Source organism: Vombatus ursinus, unplaced genomic scaffold (assembly GCF_900497805.2).
Source record: "Vombatus ursinus unplaced genomic scaffold, bare-nosed wombat genome assembly UNPS02014771.1, whole genome shotgun sequence".
Lineage (NCBI taxonomy): Eukaryota > Metazoa > Chordata > Mammalia > Diprotodontia > Vombatidae > Vombatus > Vombatus ursinus.
This window is the reverse complement of record NW_020954549.1, coordinates 83,432-109,115: the sequence shown is the minus strand read 5'-3', so window position 1 is coordinate 109,115 and position 25,684 is coordinate 83,432. Positions and strand designations below refer to the sequence as shown.

Here is a 25,684-nt window from a genome sequence, read left to right as displayed (position 1 = left end):
CCCCCTCCCCCTCCCCCCTCCATTGATCTGCAGGCTTCTTGTTCTCTGCTTCACTGGCTGCAGATAACGAACCTAAATGGCATTTCCAGGACTCGCTGTCCTCTTCTGATTTCCATGCTCTCGCTTTGGCCTTTAGTTTATCCCTTATAAATTGGGTGTTTCTAGGAGACAGCATCTATTTTAAGCAGGTGCCTGACGTCCTATTTCTGGTCCATCATGGCAGGAAGGCAGTCGTCCTCCCTGGGTACAGTATGTCAGATTCCCTTCGATTGGCAGGAAGGTTGGGCGCTCTCCATCGCAGTTGCTTTCAGCAGGACATTAGGCTGAAGCTCCCCTGCCCAGCAGCAGTGCTGAGCTCGATCAGAGGGCTGCTGGGAAGAATTCACTGGAAAGGCAGATTAGACCTTTTGCCAAGCCCAGTATATGACTTCCGGAGCCTGGGAGCATAACGAAATCCTGCTGGGAGCTGTGCTGAGTTAGTGCCTGATACATACAGTTGGTCATTATGTTCCTAGGACCCCAGCGCTTAAGGAAGTGGTCTGGACGCCAGAATGATTACAGAAGACCTATTCAGAATTCATCCAACCCGAGAGCATTTCCTTCCATCACCAGGCGGATGCCAGCTGACAGAAACAATGCAGCTTCTGAGGTAAAGCAATGATCGATATTGGGTGACTCCCAAATGTCTTGTAAATGTGCATGATTTCTTCCTAGATTGCCCCCCACCTATGGAGGGCAGGGACTAGACTGGGGCTTAGCATCTTTCTGACCCCAGCCATGCCCAAGGCAGTCCCAGCAAACAATTAGATGCTTGCTTATTGATTTTACTTCTGTACCTTTTTTTTTTTTTTTTTGGTTACATTTGCCATTTGCTCTTCGGGCACTGCTAAAAATAGAAATCAGGAAGTCTAGCTAAATGCTGCACTTTTGATGGGGGCCCTGTGAAGCCATTTTATGTTTCCTATTGCTCTGCTGGCTTAGGTCTTCAGTTGTGTTCTAAGACCCATTTTGGCAGGCTTCTCAGTGAAATAGATTTCATGTGTGGCCCTGCTTCACTAGGGCCAACAAGTGAGAGAGATTTCCGAGTGATGGATAACTGGGCAGCTCCTTCAGTCCTGATGTCATAGGGTGAGCCCACCTCCAGGCAAGAATTCACAAGGAGTCCCAAGGCAGACTCTGAATCTCCAAATTGAGTGAAACCTCAGAGGTCAGCCGGCCCTGAACAAGAACAAGAATTCCCTTTACAAGATGATGATGACGATGATGACGATGATGATGATGAATGATGATGATAGCTAATATTTTTATAACGCGTGAAGGTTTGCAAAGCGCTTTACCTATATAATCTCATTTGCTTTTCAACAAGGGCTTATCCATCATTCAAAGGCTGCTAGTAAAGGCCTCTTGGCCTCTTCAGGAAGCCTGTTCCACTTGGGACAAAACCATTTCCTCTCAGTGAGGTGAATTTGGCCTCTCTTTTCAGCTGCCCTCCGTGGCTGCTCCTGGGCCTGGCCTCCCCTGAGGCCAGGCACAACAAAAGTAATTCACTCCTCTTCTACCTGGCGGCCTGTCAGCTGCTTGATGACATCTTTACACATTTTTCAAGTTGGTGGTTATCTGATAACTCCAATTTCTGAGATTCTTTTTATAGAAGAACTTTTCCAAGCAAGTATGTTGAATTGCAGCACTATCAGGAAGGTTGAGCATAATTATTTCACAAAAAAAAAAAAATTGAATAAGTACTTAAAGTTTCCAATCATTTTTAAGTCTAACAAATTAGCTTTATGTTTTTCCAGATTTTTTTCCCCTGAAAATCAGTAGAACACTGTTTGATTGATGGTTTGGGGGCTTTGGGGCTTTAGAGGGCAGTAGAGAGGAGGGGTGCTGCGGGGTCAGAAGACACAAAGTCTTGTCTCTGCCACATGCTGACTGTGTGACCCTGAACGAGTCACTTCATCTCAGAGTGCTCGCAGAGGGGATACAGACCCACCTTGCTAGAGAGTGTTTCCTCATCTGGACTTGGAGTCAGAAGAACATGAGTCAAATCCAGCCTCAGACATTTACAAGCTGTGTGACACTGGGCAAATGACTCAACCTTTCTCTTCCTCAGTTTCTTCTTCTGTAAAATGAGGATAATAATAGTAGCACCTACCTGACAGGGTTGTTGTGAAGATCATATGAGGTAATACACGTAAAGTGATTTGCAAACCTTAAAGTGATATGTAAATGCTATGATGATGATGATGATGATGATGATGATGATTGATGATGCTTACAAGCTGTATTGCTTTGGGTTAGCCCAGATAACCTCAAACTCCCTCCTGATTTTCTATTCCTTGAGAGAGATATCAGGGCCTGAGAACAGCACTCACAATGGGATTCTGGCATTTAACCAGATTCACAAAGGTGTACTAGTTTATACTCTATCTATATTTTTAATTTTACTAAAATTTGATACATATAGTGATGTGTGTGCCAAAGCTTCAAAGCACTGGATACACTTTCTGTCTTTGTTCTTCAAAAATGAGTTCAGTAGAAGTGACTCCTTGGTATCATCACAAGCACAGACAAATCAGGGGCTTGGGGATCCAAATAAAGCCACGCCCAAGTGAAATCGTTTTGTCGAATGGGGTTTCTTTACAGGATAATGGCAACAGCAAATCAACAGCTCGGCAGTTCAAGAACCAAAACAACCGGCCTGAGAGATTGGGGAGACAGCTGACGCTCGGACCAGCGAGCAAATCATTGCCGAGTGATGCCAGAAGGTAAAAATAGAGTCTGGTAGATTTCAAAAGCGTTCTCCATGGTCCTTTAGTGACAGCTGGATCAAAGTGGCAATTCCATGGCAGCAAGATGCCTCTTTCTGTCATTGAGTAGACTAGAAGCAGCATGGTGGTGGTGGAGAGGGCTGACCTTGGCATGTGGAACACTTGGGTTCTCAGGTCTTGCCTCAAACCCATGGGCAAGTCGTGACACATCTCAGTGAGTCCAGCAACTTGTGTGTAACCATGAGCAAGTCCCTGCCCCTCCCCAGGCTTCGGTTTTCTTGGCTTTAAAATGACATGGGTGAACTAGCGGACCTCTAAGCTGGCCACCAGCCCCAGCTCTAGGAGCCTCTGATAAGTCTTAGGTCTAATAGAGCTGTTTGCAAATGGCAGTTGCTACAATGCAGAAATCATAGACTGGACTCGACAGAAATAATTTCTACATTACTCTATACTAGAGTCAACATAGATTGGGGGTCAGGATAGACACTGCTCCCCGCAGAGCTGTTTGTCCTTAATGGTCAGATTTGCCCTCCTTTCCAACATGAGAAATTTTAAGGGATTAAGGCTATTATGAAAGACAGGCTGCTTTATAAGCCATGCTTTGGGAAAGGATTCTGCAGTTGCCTCTCTAAACTTGCTCTCTCAAGGGCAGCTAGAAGGAGGAGAGACCAGATTTTGGGGTTTCTTCTTACCAGTTGACACTATTCTGCCCAAGTTGGAAGTAGTGTTTTTTTCTTGGGCTCTCTCATAACATTGTTTGAGTATCTCTCTTCTATGCTTATTCGTGTTTTATTTTCTGTTATAGTTATTTGTGTATGTCTCTTCTTTTCTGTACTAAAATGTAAGCTCCTTGAGGGCAGGAAAGGTCTAAAATTTATTTTTGTATCTTCTTTAGCAAGATAGCACCAGGCCTTGGACATAGTAGGTACCTAAACATTGATTGTCCTAGTTGGTCCTTGAAAAGTAGATTGGCCCACCCCCACCCCCAGGCCTTGGAGTCTCATTATTAAACTCTCCTTAACAGTCCCCCCTGTACCGGGGCTGGCTATTAGGTAAAGTTTGTCTTTGGAGCTGCATTTCTTCCTTTGCCTTTTGGGCACGCTTGCCCTTCTCCCCTCTTCAAGTTTTGAAGGCCTGCTCCTGCCTTAGCCCAAGGGCCTGACTCTAAGAACTGAAAAACAGTCATCCAGATAATTCATTTTAGCTCCCTTCCCGCCCCCCACCTCCCTCAAAGGAAAAATCACTTAGGAAGACCAAATAATTTAATAAAATTTGAATTTTGGTCTGAATTTCCTAAATGGTGCTCATTGCCTATGAATATGAAAAAATCCAATTTGCCTTTCCCTCCTTTACATTCTTTTTTGTCCTTTTGGTGTGGTCTGGGAGTCAAGAGACCTGAGTTCTAATTCTAGACATGTGGACTTGATCAAAAGATCTGGCCTCAGTTTCCTCATCTATGAAGTAAAAGTCAGAGGGCTGAAATAAGATGACCCCCCCAACCTCCCTTCTAGTTGGAACATTTCATAATTCTCTAATGGTATCTCCTCAACCTAGCTGAATACCATTTGTGTGGTTAAAAAATTATTTCAACATTTCAAGGATCTATTACATTATCAGTACAGGTACTCCTTCCACTAATGGAGATTACAACCCTCCTTTGACTTAGTAGCACAGGGTTTCTTAACCTTTTTTTTTTTTTTTTTTTTTTTTGGTGTCACGGACACCATCCGTGATGTCTGGTGAAGCCTCTGCACTCCTTCTCAGAAGCAGGTCTTAAATGCAGTTGATCTTTAAGAAATGCTGGGGCCTAAAAGGTCATCCCCCTGTGGCCAGCCTGGTACTATGTTTCTCTGAGCTTAGCCTGGCCAGTCCTCAGGCATCAGGCACATGGTCTTCCCCATTGCTCTGCTGATCCTCTGCCCTTTCCACCTTGGCCAAGAGCGACAACCAGAGCTGTCGGATGCTGCCACAGCCTTGGAGAGCCCAGGCTCATCTCCACACCAGGAATAAGGATTTGAGGAAGACTTTAATAGTAGGTTAAAGAATAAATATTACTGTACTGGAGAACTCATAGGGAACCCAAAGTTAAGAGAGCTAAGGACCTGGCAAGGGGGCTCCCTCATCACTCTAATGAGCTCAGGGAGAGGGGAACCTTTGCTTAGGACTTGGAGGGCATTTCCCTTTTAAGTCCTCCAAATGCTCATGAATAATACATCGAGTGGAAAACACAGACAACTTACTGATTCAGGGTTCCCAAACAAAATAGCTACTTCAGGCCAACTTCCCACCGGCAGTGAGAGACAAAGCAGGACATTGAGACTGCCCAGGGAGAAACACAAGCAGATACTGCCACCACTGAGCCAGTGTGGGCTCTCGGGAGAGCTGGAGAAACATTCCCAGGGAGATTGTGAACTGATATGGAACTTTGCATATGTGTCTGTCTGTCTCCTCCCACTCTCCTCTCCCCCTTCCCCTCCCCTCTCTTCTCCTGTCCTCTCCTTTCCTCTTCTCCATATGAAGTTACCTCTGGAATATTAGCTTCAGAAACACAAATGTCAAAAACCATAGCAAGCATCACAGTGACCCTTCCAGAGCATCTTTGAATTTATACAACCTGACCCATGGCAAGATCTCAGTCTGGGAGTGAGTCCCTTGGAAAAACTCTAGGTCAAACAAGTCTTGGGGCCTAGAACCTCTAATATGCTCCGTCCCCTTGGAGATAGAGGCCTAGACAGACAGTTGTCAGAGTTGTTGACTCCCCAACACTGCCACCCAGATTCTTCCCTTCCCTCCTTATCCCCTTTTTGTTTCCTCAGCTCTTCAGAGGCCTCCAGCCCAGTTGTCTTTGGTGAAACGTTGGCTGACAGGTATGAGTTTCACTTCTGGCTGGACAGCAGCTGTTTCTTCATCACTTCTCATTCATTCATGGTAGAAAGTATACATGCCTTCAGTGGTGTTGAGTTCTGGTTCAGTCTGGTTGTTGGGAAAACCTGATTTCTTTTAACAAAAAAAAATTCCAAGTTAGGTTTCCTTAGGCTTCGTGATAAACAGTCAGGAAGCCTTCATGTCTGTTGAGACGGCCACATTTGCACCCCCAACAAAGGGTTCATTTGCTCACATGGGCCTCTCTGGCTTTCTCTTATCGGCTTTTGGGGGCAATTTTAAATCACGTGGTCAGACTCAGGCTGAAAACATCCATTCTGCATAACTCATTACAAAGTCATCATTTCATTTCCTACAAGATGTCTGTGTTTACTATTAACATCAAGTCTTTTGTACCAAACAGAGCAACCAAGCAGAAGCAGCGAAGGGACCATATAGTGAACCAGAACCGGGGGGTGAGTGTCCCAAGCCACAATCTGGGTTTCATTTTAGAGTTCGTTTTAGCTTTAGTGGGCCTGGTTTCTTCAAGTAGCCAGTTTCTGCATCATTTATTTTTGACACAAATAATATTTCCTTAAAATCTGCCTCCTGGCATCAATATGGGAAGAAGCCCTAAAAATCTCAGTTCTGCTACCGATGAACTGTGTGACCTTGACCAAATTGCCTCATCTGTAAAGAAGAGGGCTGGCCCAGGTTCCTGATTCTGTGGTTCCTGCCAGTTCTGAATCCACGAGCCTAATATTGGTATGCATCCCAGTACAGCAAATGTTTTCCATCATCCAGTATGGATTTGCCTCCAAATGGTTCCTTTTCCACCAAGGCCCCGTGTTACTTGGCTAATAGTCATCGAAATGGAGGGAAAAAGAATGACTGAGACCAAATCAGGACCGGATGACCATGCCTAGACTGGGCCTGGGCCCAGGGCTAGGAGCAGTGAGGCCCTGAGTCACACTTAGGCTCCATTTCTGCAATAATTTTCTAACCATGAGAGCCAGCTGGCCCCCAAATGGGCTGGGACCCCTCCTTCACTAGAGGGCATAGGAGGCCCACTTGTCAGGGATGTTGTAAAAGGGAGTGTTGGGCAGCTACAGACTGGATGAGATCGCCTCCAAGGCTCCTTCTGACTCAGAAGTCTGATCTTTCCTTCAGATACCACCACACAAAGTACGGACATCTGAGGGGAAGTCTCCAAGCAACAGCAGGTAACTGTGGGCCAGAGTGGGGTTTATCTGATTCGTGGCTGGGGTGGGGGTGGCAAGCCGGGACTAAATGAGTGTGTGTGTAGCTTTTCTGGCAGGTACCAAGTCCAGAGCAAACCCGGATCGATCCTCACAGTTTCTGTTCCCAATCCAAATCATCAGGCAGGCCAAAATAAGCTGTAAGTAAACAGTTCCCACCTTTTGTATTTCAGCCACTGGGGTGTGTGTGTGTGTGTGTGTGTGTGTGTGTTGATCTTCGATGTGCAGCCACCTACATCTCCCCTTCACCCCCTCCTCCTTTTTGATTTTCATATGGTCATAGGTTCAGGGGCATCTCAGGGGATTCATTTGAGTCCATTTTCTCCACTTCAGGGAATGTTGATGCTCAAAATGACTCTTCCCCACCTCCAACTCCCTCTAGGTGATCCAGCTTCCTCTAGGTAGAGGTGGAGGGAGTGGGAGGACAGCTGCATGGTATACCCCAGCCCTGCTGATCGGGTGAAGGAAGGAAAGGGCTACCTGAAAAAGTCCTATGGAAAAACTACATTTCTTTGCTGATGCCTCTGCCCTCCACCTCCCCGCTGCCCACTCCCAGCCCAAATCAGACTCATCTGCTGGGGTCTAGTTGGATGTGATGTTTAGTGGGCCCAGATTCGTGAATTAGCTTCTTAGATGTCTACAACTGGAAGGGACCTTAGAGACGGTCTGATGAGAGCCCTTCATTTTAGAGAAGACACTCCAGCCCAGAGAGGGGAAGTGATGTGCCTCAGGCTGCATAATCACTTACTCAGCCAGTACTGAAACATCTCAACTCCGGTTACTGTTGGGGGCATGGAGATGCTTTCTCTGAAAGGGAGCAGCACTGATTTAGAACGTGTCAAGTTTCATTTGCAGCTTTCCATGTGTATTCTTAATTGACAGGTTCAGAAGAACCAACGGGGAAACTTCATTTCAAAGAGATAAATGGAACTCGCCTAAAACTGAGAAATTTCAGCCCAAAGGGATCTCCCTGAGATACAATTTCCGGGCTGTTGCCAATCAGGTATGGTCAACAAAATTACCCACTGAGATTGTTTACAAGGTGCCAAGTAAAAATTCCATGTTCATTTCAGGCTCTGCTTGGACTATACAAGGTCTGCTTGTACTGAATAATACAGCAAAGCCTCAGTTAACCAGAATCTCCAGTTAACTAGATTTTTGTCTTGCATTTCCCTTTTCTGAGGAGACGTGAAGGAGATGTGGATTTCAAGTATTTTTTAAACTGCAAAGCATTGTGTGACCTCCAGCTGATGCAGTTATCATAAAGAGCCCAGGGAGCCTGCCTTTGTGGCATTTGCAGTAGAATATGAAAGCCAGGACCTAGGCTAAGTGCTTCACAAATATGATCTCATTTAATCCTCACAGTAGGTGCTCTTGTTATCCTCATTTTACAGACAAGGAAATTGAGGCAGACAGAGGTGAAGTGACTTGTCCAGGGTCACACAGCGAGTCAGTATCTGAGGCCACATTTGAACTCGGGTCTTCTTGACTCCAGGCCCTGCACTCTGTGCCCTGTGGTGGCCCCTAGCTGCCTGTTCTAGCTGGGGAGATAAGATCTACCCCTCTGATACCCAATAGGCCACAAGTCTCAGGAATGGTTCAGACAGTTCATGGAGTTTGAGGAGGGAAGAGAGCACTGACCTCTGAGGCTGTCAGGGAGGGTCTCATGAATGACCTGAGCTTTGAAGAAAGAGTAGTAGATGGGTGGAACAATACCAGCAAAGGTGTGGAGGTTAGCAGGCATGTTTGAGGGCCCAGCCTGGCTGGAAGTGAGGGTCCATGATGGGGTGCAATGTAGGACATAGGGTTAGGCAAAGGGCCAAAACTAAAGAATTTAGACTTGAACTTAATATAAGTACTGGGGAGCCATGGAAAATTCTTGAGGGGCTCGAAGAATGTGATGCGTGTGTGTGTGTGTGTGTGTGTGTGTGTGTGTGTGTGTGTGTGTGGATGTGTGGATGTTCCCAGAATGCTCTGCTTCATTTTAAAGTTCCAAGAGGAAGCCGAAGGGATGGTTGGATTCATAGCTCTGCAAAATATTGGAGTACTCCCACTTGAAGAAAAAACATCTCCGCGGCTACTGGATTCATTTTCTAGCAGACAAAGGAAGGCTTCTCTTATTCAAGTCATTCAAATGACTTTGTAGGCAGTGGTTTGCTGAGCACCCAGGTTTAGTAGGGAGCAAACATACAAAACTGTGCTCCAAGGCCTGCTTTGCTGGTGGCATGAAGGCATCATTGCTCCGGCTACACTCCCAGCCTTGGAAGGTTTGGGAAAGTTGCAGCTCTCCCGTTCTCCTTAGCTTCGTTTTTCTTTAAGCTGCATCTGAAAAGATGGAGGTGTTTTCAAATAGGGGAGGGCATGCAGTAAACAGAGTTGGAATCTCCAAAACTATGTGGAATTCCACTCTCGTCTTGAAGAAATCTCCTACCCATGTTGCTCTTCTGCTGCTCCTTGACTAGGGGAGGGAGGAGCTTAGGAGATGAAGCACCTTGAGTTCCTTGGCAAGAGGTAAAGCGATGACCATAGGAAAGGACAGGAAAGGAGAGGGAGAGGTCATCCCCCTGCCTCTTAACCCTAGACTCCCTCCATGTCTTCCAAAACTCTTCTCTTTCATGGCCTGGTCACTGCCCTCTACCCCCTCTCTCCTTCTGCTTAGGTGGCCGGGTTCTGTGGGCATTTGGGTAGTGTTTACAACTGTTAAATCACAAGGACTAATAAAAGACATTTCTCTTTCTCCTCCACAGACTAAAATTACCCTCAATGAGAGATTCTCTGGCCTGCAGATGATCAAAAGGGATTTCACAATTACCAGACCTGGGAACAGAACCGTCACACTGCCTTAAATGTTCACAGCTATGATAATACAGACTTAGTAGTTGCTTAATGCATTTTTTGCCAGAGATAGTGATTTTTCTTCAAATAGTTTGCTAACAGAGACTTTCCACTTTATGCTACAGTCTCAGTAATCCTGTGCATACATACACCCCGAGGAACAAAATCCCTCTGGGCTCTTTCTCTTCATGTTCCTTTACTAGCAAAGTTGGCAGGTGACATAGTAGACAGAAGGGGTGAAACATCTCCATGGTTTCTTACAGTCACACCGTTGTTCTTTCCTCTTTGGGTGCCCTTAGTAGTGGAGGGTTCATCCATTCCCAGTTCACTTGTTCATTAAAACTGAGGAATCCATTTCAGATCCTGCTCTACCATTAGAGTAAACTAGTCCACAGTCACTCAGTCCGGCTGAACTTGACATTTCCAATGAAACATCTGGGACAGACCATTTGGCATTTCTTTAGACATTAAGTGGCACTGGACCTTAACATGGCTTTGTAGAGATTTATAGGTAGTTGCATTCTAAGATGGAGCACTGTCTACTATGTGTACACAAATTAAATAAAGACTATGGAAACCAGGCCTTGAGTCCATTTCCATGTTCATGGGTATGTGGGCCTGTTCTTCTCTAAGGGGCACCCTCAGCTGTGAGTTTCAAGGGCTGCTAGCACCTTTCAATTGTTGGCAGAGTGAGTTCAAATGGACACCAGAAAATGTCAGGTTTGGGCCGCTGGGCAGAGGAGCTTCTCCTGGGGGCTGCATGGCACTGCTTTGCAAGGCTCTCCTACTTGCAAGTTCATCCAGGGATGGAGAACAGAATACAGAGACGCACACAAGGTGGGCTTTATTCTGACTTGCACATCACCATTTTCCATTCAATTAGAATCATCGAATATTGGAGCAAGAAGGGACTTTAAAATCAACTAGTGCAAGCTCTGAGCCTCAGTCTGCCCATCTGTTACGTAACAGGTTAGCCTACATGACCTCAGAGGTCCATTCCAGCTCTAACAGTTTAGGATTCAATGAAACTGCATTGATGATTGCGTCAACATATCTGGCATCTATCACACACCAGCCAAATGGGCTTGTGGCATTCCCATACTTCATGAACAAGCAGAGCAAATGCTGGCCAATGCTACACCAGTGGACCATGGGTAACTGCAGAAACCACTGAAAACAGACTGTGCAACCTGGTAATCAGTCATCGTAGGAGTGCTTTTGTGGTTGAGTTGTTTCTGTCATGCCCAACTCTTCATGACCCCAGTTTGGGGTTTTCTTGGCACAGGTTTTGAAGCGTTTGACCATTTCCTCCTCTGGCTCATTTTACAGAGGAGGAAACTGAGGCAAAAAGGGTTAAGTGATTTGCCCAGGGTCACACAGTTAGTAAGTGTCTGAGGTTACATTAGAACTTGGGTCCTCCTGACTCCAGGCTTGGCACTATATCCACTGGGCCATCTGGCTGTGTAGTAGTGGTAATTTGGACCAGAACAAGGAAAGGGGCTAGGGACCGCAGCTATGATTTCACTGGTGTTACAGGGAACTCTCACATAAATTCCCTCCACCAAAGCAGGTTGGCACCTCCTTTGCAACTTACGGTCTTAGCTGACTTGAGTACTCAAAGGTTAAGTGACTTGACCGTCGCATAGAGGCGAGGCTTAAATTCTGATCTTTCTGGCTTCAAGGCCAGCTTGCCGGTCCCCAAACTACAAATATGTGTGGACTGCCCACACCTGGCCACGCGTAACACTGATTCATAAAACGTTCAGAACAGCATTTTAAGTAGATGTTAGCACAGCAAATCCTCACAATCTCTGAGCTACACTTGGAGAACAAAACGCTTTCAAATTAGAGAGGTTCGGCAGAGATGCTGTCCCCTGCTGTTCTGCCTGCTCCTGGCAGGCTCCCAGGGAGGAGGGCCTTGCATCCTAATATTAATACTAATACTAATTGGCTACGAAAAGCAACTATTTGTGCAATCAGAACATCCATAGACCATGAAATCTCATCAGAAAAGATAAGAATGAAGTCCTCCATTTGTCTTTGGAAGGCACAAAGTGAGTAAAGTAGAAAACCAGAAACTGGTGAAATGCAGTGTTTAGATTTAGATTAACCATAAATTTAGTTCAGAATTGTTTGCTTGCAGGTTTGTGCCTACATCGCAGTACAGTATTAATGTTTTTATTCTGCAACACAGTTGAGCTGAGAAATGAAAGGAAAAGTTGTTTTGAAACGCTAATAAAATAAACCATTAGCTAATAGGATAACAAAAAGAAGAAAACCAAATTACCAAAATAAAAAAAAAATGAGAAAGGAGAAATCACAATAAATGGAGAGGAAATCAAGAAAATTATCAAAACCACCATGCCTAATGACATGCCAACAAAACTGAACACTTTTTTCTTTTTTACATTTTTTTTTTCTTTTTAAGGTAGTTGGGGTTAAGTGATTTGCCCAGGGTCACACAGCTAGTAAGCGTCAAGTGTTTAGTCTGAGGACAGATTTGAACTCAGGTCCTCCTGACTCCAGGGCCGGTGCTCTATCCACTGTGCCACTCGCTGCCCCCAAACTGAACGCTTGAAGGAAATGGATGAATATGAACAAAAATGCCAAGACCCGAGGTAACCGAATCAGAAACAGACGATCTTTAACAATCCAGTCTCAGAAATGGAAGTCCATGAGCGAGCGCCCCAGGAAAAAACCAAAAGTACATACCAGTATCACTAATAAACATTGATGCAAAAATGTAAAAAGGCTATAGTAATACCTACAAAGTGTTTTTTACCCTGACTATGAATCCCAGCTGGTCCCCCCAGTGATATGGTGACTTCCGGGTCATCCCAAGTTTATTTCCTGAGCCATAGGCATTCAATAACAAAATGAATTGAGAAATAGCGTCAGCCACATAGGGGATACAAAATAAATCCACAAAAATCATTCGTTTTTCTGTATGTTACTAACACCAAACAGAAGGAAGAGGTAGGGAAATAAATTCCATTTAAAATGACAATAAAATGCTTTAAATATCCAGGAGTTAAACTACCAAGATGTACGTGGGACTGACCAAGCAAAACAATTTTCACAGAAGAAAATAAGACATTTATTCACTGTTCATGGCCAGGATACTCCAAAATAGTCAAAATAATGAGTCTACTCAAATTACTCTATAGATAAAGTCTATACCAATTCAATTGCTTGGTGGCAGGTTTGTAGGCAGCAAGGTGGTGAAGTGGATAAAGTGATAACCCAAAATTCAGGAAGACCCATCTTCTAGAGTTCAAATCTGGCTTCAGATACTTACTGACTGTGTGACCCTGGGCAAGTCACTTCACTCTGTCTGCCTCAGTTTCCTCCTCTGTAAAATGAGCTGGAGAAGGAAATGGCAAACCACTCCAGTATCTCTGCCAAGAAAACCCCAAACGGGGTCTCGAAGAGTCAGGCAAGACTGAACAATTAACTCAACAACAACAATTAAAGGATACTTTAGAAACAATGGAAAAATAATTTTTAAAAATTCACTTAGAGAAATTAAATATCAAGAAGAGCAAAGGATCTAATGAAAACAAGTAGAAAGCTATAATTATCACAACTATCTGACATTAGACAAAAAACAAACAAACGAACGGAAAGTAAATCAGCAGAACTGAGTATAAAAAGAAGGCCTACAAACAAATGAGCACAGAGATCTGGTGTTCGATTAATCCAGTAACACAAAGTTTATTCAATAAGAACGGTGACGAAGACTGAAGTGTGGTCTTCAGTCAGCGGGAAATTCAATCGGGATCAGTCTCTTAAACTACAATATCTCCCCGAAGGATTGCCAATCTCAGTGTTAGAAGTTATACCATAAAAATGAATAGAAAATTCAATATCTCTCACGATTGTGAGTAGGAAGAATAACTGTAGATATGGGACATGTAACAGAGAATGTAAAAGACAAATTGGAAAACCTCACTTCTGCAAAATCAAAAAGGCTTTGAGGAAGTGAAATTCAATCAGAATCGGAAGAAAAGATAAGGATTGAGGGAAGTTCTTTGCATTACATAGTACTGATAGAAGTCTGACAGTCAGAAGCTTTGGAAATGGATATAAATCTGTAATATTAAGTGCCATTTCCCAATAGACAAAGTGAGTTCATGAAAAAGCATTAATTAAATGCATAGTATGTGCCAAGGACTGTTCAAGCACTGGGGATACAAAGAGAAAAGTGACCCTAGCCCTGCTCTCAAGGTGCCCACATCCTAATGGGGAAGAAGCAAGTCTTTAGTAAGTCAGAAGGAAAAATCTCATGGGCCCTCGGATCCAGCAGCAAAGCAGACAGCCTCCTCCTTAGAAGCATTTTCGCTGATAAAATGACGGCAGTTTCTGATGGTGAACCATTCGACAGGGTCAAGGACTTCAGCGATGAGAACTTTCTTCTCTGGGTGTTCAGGCATCGTGGCTGCTGAGGAGGCAGGGGTTGCAGCCCCAGCAGAAGCCACTTCCAGACTATATTTCTCCAAGAGTGGCTTTCTGTGGGGTCCAGGCTAGAAGCAGGTCAAGGGATCTGGAGAATGCCAATATTCCAAGGAGACAATGGATAATCATAAGTATAATGATTGCGAAGCATTGTATTAATATTATCTTATTTGATCTTCCCAACAACCCTGGGAGGGCATATAAACAAATAATTTTCAAAATAAGAAACACCAGCTATCAATTCCTTGGGAACATGTCACTAACAATCAGAAAAAAATGCAAATTAAATTATTCCTGAGGTATCACTTCGTAACTATCTCGCTAGAAAAGCTGAAAAAACTCATTGTTGAATTGGCTGTGGTGATGTAATGGAATCAGAAAGGCCACCATTCAAATCCAGCCTCAGATCCTTACCAGCTGTATGACTCTTTGGGCAAATCAGTTTCCTCGTTTGTGAAATGAGAATAATAATAGCACCTTTTTTGTTGTTGAGTCCTTTCAGTCATGTTCTACTCTTCATGACCCCCTTTGGGGTTTTCTTGCCAAAGATACTGGAGAGGTTTGTCGTTTCCTTCTCCAGCTCATTTTACAGAGGAGGTAACTGAGGCAAACAGGGTGAAGTGACTTGCCCAGGATCACAGAGCTACCAAGTGTCTAAGGCCAAATTTGAACTCGGGAAGTCTTCTGACTCCAGGCCTGGCACTCTGTGCACTATGGCACCACCTAGCTGCCCCAATAGCACCTACTTCACAGAATTGTGGGTATCAACTGAGACAACATAAAGTGCTTTGCGAGCCTTAAAAATTCTATATAAATTCCATCATCGTGGCCATCATTATCATTACTATTATTAATTCACCACTGATGATACTGTGAATTGGTTCAAGCATTCTGGAAATAATTTAGAATTATGCAAAAAGTTACTAAGCTTTTCATATTCTTTGACCCAACGATGTTACTGGTGGGTCACTGGTATATTCCAAGGAGGTCGTTGACATCAAGGGGAAAAAAAAAAATCCAAAACTTTTTACAAACATGATCTCATTTGATCCTCACAACATCCCTGGGAGGTAGGTGGTATTATTATCCCCATTTTTCAGATGAGGAAACTGAGGCTATAAGAAGTTAGGTGACTGGCCCAAGTTCATACAGTTAGTAAGTGTTTGAGACAGGATTCAAACTCAGGCCTTTCTGACTCTAAGTTCAGCAGTCTACCCACTTTGCCACCTAAAAAATATTTCCACTAGCACTGTTGTGATGACAAAAAAGTAGATAAGTATGTTCCTGGTGGTTGGCTGACTAAATTTTGGCCTATCGATATAACAGAATATTATTGCAACATAAGATGTCATTCCATCTTGTCTTCAGCAGATTTCCTCCCCTATCCTCTCCATCTCTCTCTGTGTAATGGCTCATTCCCTACTGCCTACACAAACATGCCCAGGTCTCTCCCATCCTCAAAAAACCCTCTCCTGATCCTTTCACCCCTGCTAGCTTTTGTCCCATATCTCTCTTCCCTTTGGTGGCTAAAAGCTGCCTATCTCGAGGCCTCCACATCCTTTGCTCTCTCATCTTAACTCTCTACGATTCAGCTTCCAACTTAATCATTCTGCCGAAACTGCTCTCCAAAGGCACCGAAGATCTCTTAGCTGCCAGATCCAATGGCCTTTTCTCACTCCTCATTCTCCTTGACCTCTTTGCAGCCTTTGACCCTGGTGATCACCCTCTTCTTGATATTCTCTTCTCTCTAGGTTTTTGTGACACTTGCTTTCTCCTAGCTTTCCTCCTACCAATCTGACCACTCCTTCTCAGTCTGCTTTGCTAGATCTTCATCTAGGTCACACCTGCCAAAAGTGGCTACCCCCTGCCAGGTCTCTCTCCTGGGCCTTTTTTTTTTCACCCTCTATACTATTTCACTTGGTGATATAATCAGATCTCCTGCATCCCTAGGGAAGGGGAGAAATGCCATTCCATCACATCTCCTGCCTGGTCTTCTGTCAGGGGAAGGGAAAGGGGAGTAATACTATTCTTTCAGCTCCTATCATTTGTCCCCTCACCTGAGCTGCCTAAGACTCTGGATGGACCCCACCAAAGCCAAACCCCCATGGACAATGAAAACCTACATGAATTCATTCCTACAAACTCCCACCTGCTCATATGTTCCCTATCTCAGTGATTCTGAACCCCCAATAATCATTATTCAAACGTTGTTCTGCATCCCCTACTGCCTGTCTCTCTTATTCCCATTCCCCTAAACCCAACCCTTCCTCCCCCTAACCCCCATGGACCATTCTAAAGCTACCCAGCCCTTCCACTCAGTTCTCTGGAATGCCTAATCCACGGGCAACACACTGGCTTTCATCTTCAGTCTCTCCCCCTTCCACTCTCGAACTTCTGGCTGGGCCCTCTTCTCTGATCTACATTGTAATGGAGAGAGACTGGCAGCAAGAACACCAATAATCCAAGGGAGAGGTGCTAAGGCTTTGCCCCAGGGTGAAGGCCAGGAGAATGGAGAGACTTGTGGAGGCAAAATCAACAAGACTTGGAAAAGAATTGGAGAGGAGAGGGGAAAATGGAAGCTGATTCTGAGGTTCCAATGTGGAGGCAGTGTGACCCTACTGAGCCCCCTCACCCTGTTTTTAATCTCCTCCAGTCTCCCTCTATTATGTTCTCTGAGGCACCCACTCTTTCTGTATCTATTTCTGTCTCGTCCTGGATACGTCTCTCCCCAGTTCTTCTCCTCTCTCTATCCTTCCACCCAGCCCTTCTGCCTGTAACTTATCCGGTCAAAATCTGCAAACTCTGGGGCAGCTAGGTGGCACAGTGGATAGAGCACCAGCCCTGGATTCAGGAGGACCTGAGTTCAAATGCGGTCTCAGACACATAACACTTACCAGCTGTGTGACCCCGGGCAAGTCACTTAACCCCATTGCCTAGCCAAAAAAAAAAAAATCTGCAAACTCTCCTGTGAATGAATCTGTGCTATTGCTGCTGGGGGGAGGGGGCGGGGCCGATGCCTGGAGTCCTTGCCACTTGGGCGGCTGAGGTTGGTGGACGACTTGGGTTTGTTGTTGGCAGACAGTCCAGCATCCACATGGTGAGCTGCTGGGAGTGGGAACCACCAAGGGCCCAGGTTGGGAACAGAAGTGAAGTTCAATCTGGGAGTGGCCAACCTGGGGGGGATGTTGTTGTTTAGTCGTTCTTCAGTCACGTCCATTTCTTCGTGACCCCATTTGGGGTTTTCTTGGCAAAGAAACTGGAGTGGTTTGTCATTGCCTTCTCCAGCTCATTTTATAGATGAAGAAACTGAGGCCAACAGGGTGAAGTGACATTCTCAGGGTCACATGGCTAGTGTCTGAGGCCGGATTTGAACTCAGGAAGATGAATCTTCCTGACTTCAGGCCTGGTACTCTGTGCACTGTGGCACCACCTAGCTGGATTAGGGGACCTCAGAGATGCCTCGCTCCTTCCACTTGAAAGATTCTGAACTTCAGTGAGGTCATAGGTGCATTCAGTCTGTGACTATTTGTAACTCTGACTAGAGAAATTAAAAGTGAATTCAACTGGGCAGTTAGGTGGAGCAGTGAATAGAGCTCTGGCCTTGGAGTCAGGAGGATTTGAGTTCAAATATGGTCTCAGACACTTGACACTAGCTGTGTGACCCTAGGCAAGTCACTTAACCTTGATTGCCTCACCAAAAAAAAAAAAAGATCATCCAAAAGTGAATTCACTATTTACCATTTGGGGAAGCCCCATGCTCTTTGACCTCACTAACCATGGACTGCTCCCTAGCGACCATCTGCTTCTTACTTGGTAACTGAGGGGTCAGGGGAGCCAGTAGGGGCTGAATCCCTGAGACTGTGAGCCCCCTTTGATTTGGGGATGGCGACCAGCGCCAGTAGGCACTGAACTGCGCAGCTTTCTATCATCTATTCCAAAAGCTGCGAACACAAAGGGTCACATAGCATAGCTACCCAGGGCCCCAGTAAAGCCCCACGATAGGCAGCTGCCCCCAGCAGCCAGGCTGCAGAATGTCAACCACGTCCTTCACTTGTTCCAGCAGTGCGCTCATGTGCTTGTTACTCAGTCAAAGATTCTTGGGTGGCAAGGGACTGAGGGGACATTACATTATAGTAATTAGACATTATAATTTTTTTTAATGACATCTTAAATTTAATAATTTATTGTAAATGTATGGGGTTTTTCCTGCATTAAAATTTTGATGATGCAATATTGCATCATATAACTGTATAGCATTGTATTGTAAACAAGTCATTACACGCACACATTCCTGCCAACGTATGCTGGACTTCCTGACAATGCATGACAAGCTCTTCTTGTGCCAACACTTGCTTTTTAAGACCTGTTGGCGGACTTGACCACTGATTGGTTATAACTTGCATTTTGTGTGTTTATCTGGAAAATAATGTAATCACTATGACTTGAACCCTGTTATACAACAGATGGAACATGTAAGAACGGTTTTTCAAAATTTTATCTTCTCTTCTTTCCTTATGCTTCTACCTCCCCCTTATTTTTATTCAATGCCCCCCAGTTGCACCTGAGGCTACTACTGCCTCCCTGGATCGTTCCAGCACCCCTCAGGGGGCAATATTGCCCACTTTGGGAACCTCTGAGACCTTTCACTACCCTTATTCTCACACTCAAGCTCAAGTCAGTCAGTCAACAAACGTGTTAATAAGCATATACTGTCCTTAAAATGTGATACCCACTCTAATTGTCATGGAGACTTTTCTTGTATGTGATTGTAGTTTGGATGTTCCTGGGCCTCAGTTTCTTCCTTTGTAAGGAAGGTAAAAAAGAGAAGGCTGGACAGGATTCCTCAAGTCCTTTCTACATCAAATTCCTAGAATGGGTCTTGATTATAGCCTCATTCACCAGCAGATGGCAGCATTATCCTTGTACAGCCAAAACTATCAACTGCCCTGCGCAAGTAATAGCTACAAAACAACCTAAAAGAAAACACTTGTGGTTGTTTCCCTGTATTTGGATTAGCTCCAAGAAAGGGCACTTGCTTAAGCTGGAAAGCATTTGACTCAGCATCATTTTTCTGATTTAATGCAGATTCTTAAGCAACAAATCATGAAAACCCAATGGGAAACAGACATAAGAGCACTGCTGGGCTTAGCACTTCACCAACCTCCCCAGGGACACAGGGCCACTCTGGGAGGCCCCCGAGCCCTTTGTCTTCCTTGGTTTTTACTTAAAGGGCTCTTGGAATGAAGAAGCCACGGATGCTCTATGTATCTTGGAAGTCTGAAACTCCTCAGGAGGCAAGACAATTCACCATAGATTGCCAGAGCCAGGACTCAGGTTAGGGCACTGGGGCTTTTCCCCAGGGCAACAGACACATTTGAGAGGCAGGTTTCCTCCCCGAGTCTTCCCTGTTCTCCCTGCAGAGGTACTTCAAGGTATTCTAGAGTCTCTGTCTTCATTTCTTCCCCCTCCTCCCCTAGGGACGGTGTCCTGGGGTCTCTCCTCTTATGGAGCCTTGTGCCCCAGGAAGTATCTCTTGGAGGCCTCTCTCTAAGATTACTCTACCTGACCCACATTTGCCCAGAGATCAAGCTCTCTGTATTGTCTCCAGAGTGAGACTGCTTGGCAAAGTAGAAAGGGCACTGAAATTAGAGTCAAAAGACCTGGGCTTGAGTCCTGCATTTACTAACTTTATATCTGTGCGACCTTGGGAAAAGCCACTTACTTACCTCTCTGAGCCTCAGCTACTACAAAATGGGGAAAGCACAGTATCTCCACCCTCAACAAAAGCCTCACCCTAATGCCTCATTATGATTCTGAAAACCTTTGACAGTAGAGTGCAGCTACAAACTGGTCTACCAGTCAAGAACCAGTTTAGCCAAATATGGAGAGGCTCAGTGCCAGCAGATGGTGACCCATGAAACTAATAACAATACCAAATGGCTCATAAGCCTATGGAGCTCCCTTCAATTTCACTAGTGCCCATGGAAGGAGAGCAGAAGGAATGGAGGGTTAAACTAGATGTCTCTATGTACCTTCCAACTCTGAGATTCTGCAAAATAAAGATGGCGGCAGGTTTGTTTACATCATGCACCTAAAGGCAACAAAAACCATAATTTTACAAACACATGGCCCACATTGCCCTACAGTGCTCACGAGTAGAAGCAAAAAGGCCACAGTGAAGATAATTGGAGCTTATGTGCCAACATCTGTGTCAGAGGATGAAGAAACAGAAAAGGAAACTGACAGAATTGTCCAGATTAAGTCAGTCTACCTTGACAATCGGTGGTTTTAATGCAAAGTTATCGTGAGGAAGGAGAGCAGAAATACCTACTGAAAAATAGGGTTCAGAACAATTTGCATCCATGCCAGAAAAGTCATTGTATCATGTATCCCCTTTGACCCAAGAATACTACAAGGAGGTCAAAGATGGAGGAAAAGGTGCTATATATGCCAAAATATGCAGAGTAGTACTTTTTGTAATAGCAAAGCAGTGGAAAGAAAGTGGATGCCCATTGTTTGAGGAATGGTTGAACAAACTATGGTGCGTGAATGTAGTGAAAACAACATATGAAGAAGTCAGAAAAACTTGGGAAGCCTTGCATAAACGGATGCAAAGCAAAATAAGCTGAGCCAGGAGAACAATTTACATGTTGACCAGGATAATGTAATAGAAAACAATGAAAGGCTCAAGAATTAAGATCAATGCACTGACCAACTGGGACTTTAAAGGACTGATAGTGAGACATTCATCCCATGTCTCAGGAGAGAGGTGGTAGAATACATAGGTGGAAGGAAATATCCTCTGTCAGACAAGAACAGGCCATTGAGCAGTGATTGGTTTTGTTACAAGGGGGAGTTCTGTTGGTGATGAAGGGATTTGTTGGAAAGGGATAGCGAAAATTTTTTAAAACATTCTTTTAAAGAAGAAGGATATGGTTCAAGATCAAGAAATGTAAGAGGCCAAATGATGTGTGTTACTCAGAGACCTACTCCATAGGATCACCTGCATGTTGTGAATACTTCAAGAAGAAAGTTGGGTGATGAGATGGTACTGGCCATGACTAGCATAGAATAACGACGAAAAAAAAAAATTGATTCTATCTTGACAGATGAGAAATGACCAACATATGAGTCATTTCTGATTCAGCTCTCTGTGTGCAGTCACACCATTAACCTGTTAGAGCAAAGGCCCAAATCACCAAATTAGGGAAAAAGTATAAATGTGAGGAGAAAAAGCTGGGAACCATTAAGGTTCCAAGGAGCCCAATTTAAACAAACTGTTGAATTCAATGCACTCATTCATTAAGTGACTTCTTTGTATAAGGTTTTGTGGTAGCCATTGGTGCTCCTGAGCAGAGGAACTGGAAAAAGGAAAGACACAGACTAGGACCATCGCCATTTCTTAAAAGAAGTCTAAGAAATATAAAACAAGAAGGCCAGAAAGCCAAGAAAACGCAGAGTCAGAACATGCCTTTCCTTCTTGCCAAGCAGAGTGATACACAATTCAAAGACAACGAAGATTTAGGGAAAGAGTTCATTTGCAATACTTCCCAGAGGATAAAGGAAGATTAAAAGCAATATCACCTCACAAAGAAATAGAAAGCAGGAGGGAGGACCTAGCTACTGGGGATCCTCCATAGAGTATCTCTAGATGAAACTAGAAGCAGGAGGGAGCACAGATTTAGAGCTGGAAAGACTCTTACAGGTCATCTAGTCCAATCTTCTCCTTTTGCAGATGAGGAAACTAAGGTCCTGAGAGGTTAACTGATTTGTCCAGGGTCACACAGCTGCTAAGTAATAAACCCGCGTTTTAAACCCATGTCTTCTGACACCAGAGCCAACATTCTTCGGCATCTGCCTTCCTCACTGATGACAATGGAGCCGCCACATCTGGCCTCTGCCACCTCATCTGCTTTATGAGGAAGGGAAGATGTCACTAAAGAACCTGAGTAAATACATACAAAAAAAAGACAGATGGCAGGCAACACAATTTTAAAACCACATAGGGACTGATTTTCAAGATGTCTTCAAGAGAAGATTCCCTTAAGAATAGAAAAAGATCACAGTTGGTATTACCCCAAAAAGGCAAATAAGATGACAGCAACAACTACCTGAGGCCACTACTCTTCCCTGCCCCCTCCTCCCCAGCACCTCTAGACATGTTTGGAACCAAGTAGATGTTCCATATGGTAAAGGCATATTGATTCGTTGCTTAAAGTAACCTCCCAGGAAGGATCCTGTTTATTTTTTTTTATTTTTTAAACTTTTTTGGTTAGGCTATGGGGTTAAGTGACTTGCCCAGGGTCACACAGCTAGTAAGTATTATGTGTCTGAGGCCAGATTTGAACTCAGGTCCTCCTCCACTGTGCCGCCTAGCTGTCCCGATCTTGTTTATTTTTGTAGGTGTTATCTAACACCTACACACTATAGGGTCTTCAAGAACATGATCTATTTGGAAGCAAAATGGCAGCACACTTTCTTAGGCTTCTCTGAGATGTGACAGGCATCATCCTTGGGCCAGCCAGGTCCTTTCTCCTGACCTCAGTTTCCTCGTCTGTGGGATGAGGAGAATGGTCTGGAGGACCTTTAATAAGTCTCTAGCTCTGTTCTAAGGGTCTGTTTCCTGGAGATCTCCAGATTGTTGCTCAATAGACAGTGCTTTTAAAAAATCTGAAGAATTGATTTCACGTGATCACCGAATCTCCAAGTTGGAAAAGATAGTAGAGGCCATCGAGTCTAACCCCAACATGACCCAGGATGCCCCTCAGCCTGGTCTGCTTGAAGACAACTTAGGGACAACTCTAAGGAAAGTCTAATGGCTGACTGACACCCCGCGTAAATTTGTCTCTTTGTAACTTTCCCTCATTGCTGCCCAAATGGACAAGTCTAATTCTTCTCCCAGCTGAAAGCTCTTCAAATGCCAAAGATTAGTGACAGCTTTCCCACTGACACTTCTCTTCTCTTCTCCAGGCTAAATACCTCCAGTTCCTTCAACCCAGTCCTCATGGAACCCGTAGCCCACGTTCGAAGCTCTAGACTTTAACAGAGACAAGTTTCAGTTTTGGAAAGCTGCCTGAAAGCAGTCTCCTTCACTCCTAGAGTATCTTTCCCTTCGGGAACCTCAGAATAGGCTTCACATTTCCATTTGGTGTGGGAAAAGACCTCCAGTTCCCATGCAAGCACTCAGAGTAACAATGCATGTGGATATAGGATTACCTTTCACTTCACAGAAGACGCAAAGCAACACAAAGCATGCATAAGCTTCATAAGCAGCCGATACAGCACTCTTCCTCCTTTTCTCTAAGTTCCACTTCTGGCCCAGGCATCTTCTAATACCACCCTGAGGACTTTGACTCCCCCCATCCTCTCCTGGAGCCACATGCTTGACAGGCACCAGCACTGCCTCTTGGTCCCACTTCTCAGGGCACTTTCACCATGGTTCTAGCCCTACCTCTCCAAGGCTACCGTTAATAAGTAACTCATGGGGAGAGAGGTGTGCAGACGCATGAGCTTCCCAATCCCCTGGGGAAGAAACAGTACTCTCCGTTTTCATAGACAAGCCTTTGAGAGACAAATTTATTGATTAAATTTTAATCCCAAGCATCTCTGCCAAGAGAAAGAGAAATTCAAAGGGACAGAGATCCATCCTGTTTTTGAAAATCTCTCTGACTTAGACCTTTTTTTATTTATGGTTAACAGTGTTCAGAAACAAAGGCAAAATTCCATAATCAAAATGAAACACAGTTTTCTATGTGTTCATCAGTTTTGCTGATTTTTTTTCTCTTTTCCTTTCTTTCTTTTAATTTCTTCTCTTCCTTTTCTCTTTTCCTTTCTCCTTTCCTCTTTTCTTTTTAAAAAAAAATGTATTGTTATAAAGGATGGCTCTCTGGGAGACAGTAAGGGATGGCTGGGGGGAAATCTAGTTAATGTAAAAACAAAAGATAGAAATAAAAATATTTTTTTAAAGAAAAAAGGTGAAACAAAGTACAAGGTTTAGGAAAGTGTTTAATTCATCAAACAAAACAGCTGTAACAAATTTCAGCACACTCCAGAGAACGACTTTTGGAAAAGTCATTCAAGCCAGTCAAGAGAGGAGAAAGGAAAACCTGCTCTTAAGTACGTAAGAATAAGTTTTTCTGTTTAGATCAGACCAAGTGCTTTAGACAAAGCCACTGAAAAATCATGGTTTCTTAATATTTCTAAAAGAGGGCAGGAAGAGCCTTAGTGTGTGTCCATGGCAACGTCCAGGCTTGGCTGTGGGTCTCACGTATAACAATTTGACTCTCCTCCAATAGGTCTAATACAAAAGAGGGGCTCTAATTCACCACAGCAGCCAGACCAAGTCAGTCAGTCAACAAGCATTATTAAAACGCTCTTTGTTGTTCAGTCCTGTCCAACTCTACACGACCCCATGGCCTTTTGTCCATAGAGTTTTCTTGGCAAAGGTACTGCAGTGGTTTGCCATTTCCTTCTCTAGTGTGTCCCCATTTTACAGATGAGAAACTGAAGTGAATCGGGGTTAAGTGACTTGCCCAGGGTCACACAGCTAATGAGTATCTGAGGCCAGATTTGAACGCAGATCTTCCTGACTCCAAGCCCAGGGTTCTATCCACTGCACCACCTAGCTGCCCCTTATTAAGCCTTACTATGTGGCTAGCACTGAGTTAAGCACTAGGAATACAAACACAAGCAGAGATGGTTCCTGCCCTCAAGGAGTTTCCATTCTAATGGGGGAATATGATACATAAACAGGAGCTGAAAAGGGAGAGGAAGGAGAAGTAGGGACTCAGCATTGAGGGGATAGTAAAGAAACTCCTGTGAAGCTAACTCACCGCTGCTTCCAGGAGAAAGATGAAGACACCTTTGGCCTGGGCCTCTTCCTTCATTTGGAGGTTCTGGGAGGGACCAGCCGGTCTGAAGGTGAGGATGGGGAGATAGGATAGAAAGGGTACTGCCAATGTGAGAAGCAGTCTTGGGTAGAGTGAGTTTCCAGGGTGAAGGGATTTCTATGGCAAAGGAGAGAAAGTCCTGTAGAGATAAGTAAGCAGTGCAGCCAGGAGAGGGATGAACCAATCACATCACTAGATTCTGAGACTTAATCGTTTGTCTTCTGTGAAGTGTGAATGGATCCACAGGTACCCAGGCCCACCAGAAGTCCTCAGCCCTCTGACCCACATGTGCACATCCCTCGTAGGCTAAAGAAAAGTCCTAATAGGGGCTCACAACCCCCTCCAGTAACCCCACCAAGTTAAACAAGCTCTCTTGTTCAGCCCTAGATAGTCTATAAGCCCATGTCATGATCCCCGAGCATCTTCATATCTTAGTCATTCTCCAGCTCATCTCTGTGGCATCCAGAACTGACCACAGTACTTCCTCAGCAGTTGGATCAGGGCAGAGTACAGTGGAATTATCACCCAAAGTTCTGCCTTCTCCAAACGTCAGTCATCATCACCCTCCCCACCTCAGTGACTCTTTCATCTTCCTCAGGGCCTCAGTATATTGTGA

At 44.4% G+C, this 25,684-nt stretch overlaps 1 long non-coding RNA gene across 1 annotated transcript; it reads left to right on the top strand.

Annotated features, from left to right (window-relative positions):
• The first annotated feature begins 2,685 nt into the window (after positions 1-2,685).
• LOC114044018 lies at positions 2,686-6,106 on the top strand. The gene is made up of 3 exons (XR_003569168.1): positions 2,686-2,765; positions 5,585-5,635; positions 6,055-6,106. It is a non-coding gene; the product is annotated as an uncharacterized LOC114044018 (long non-coding RNA).
• Positions 6,107-25,684: the final 19,578 nt, after the last annotated feature.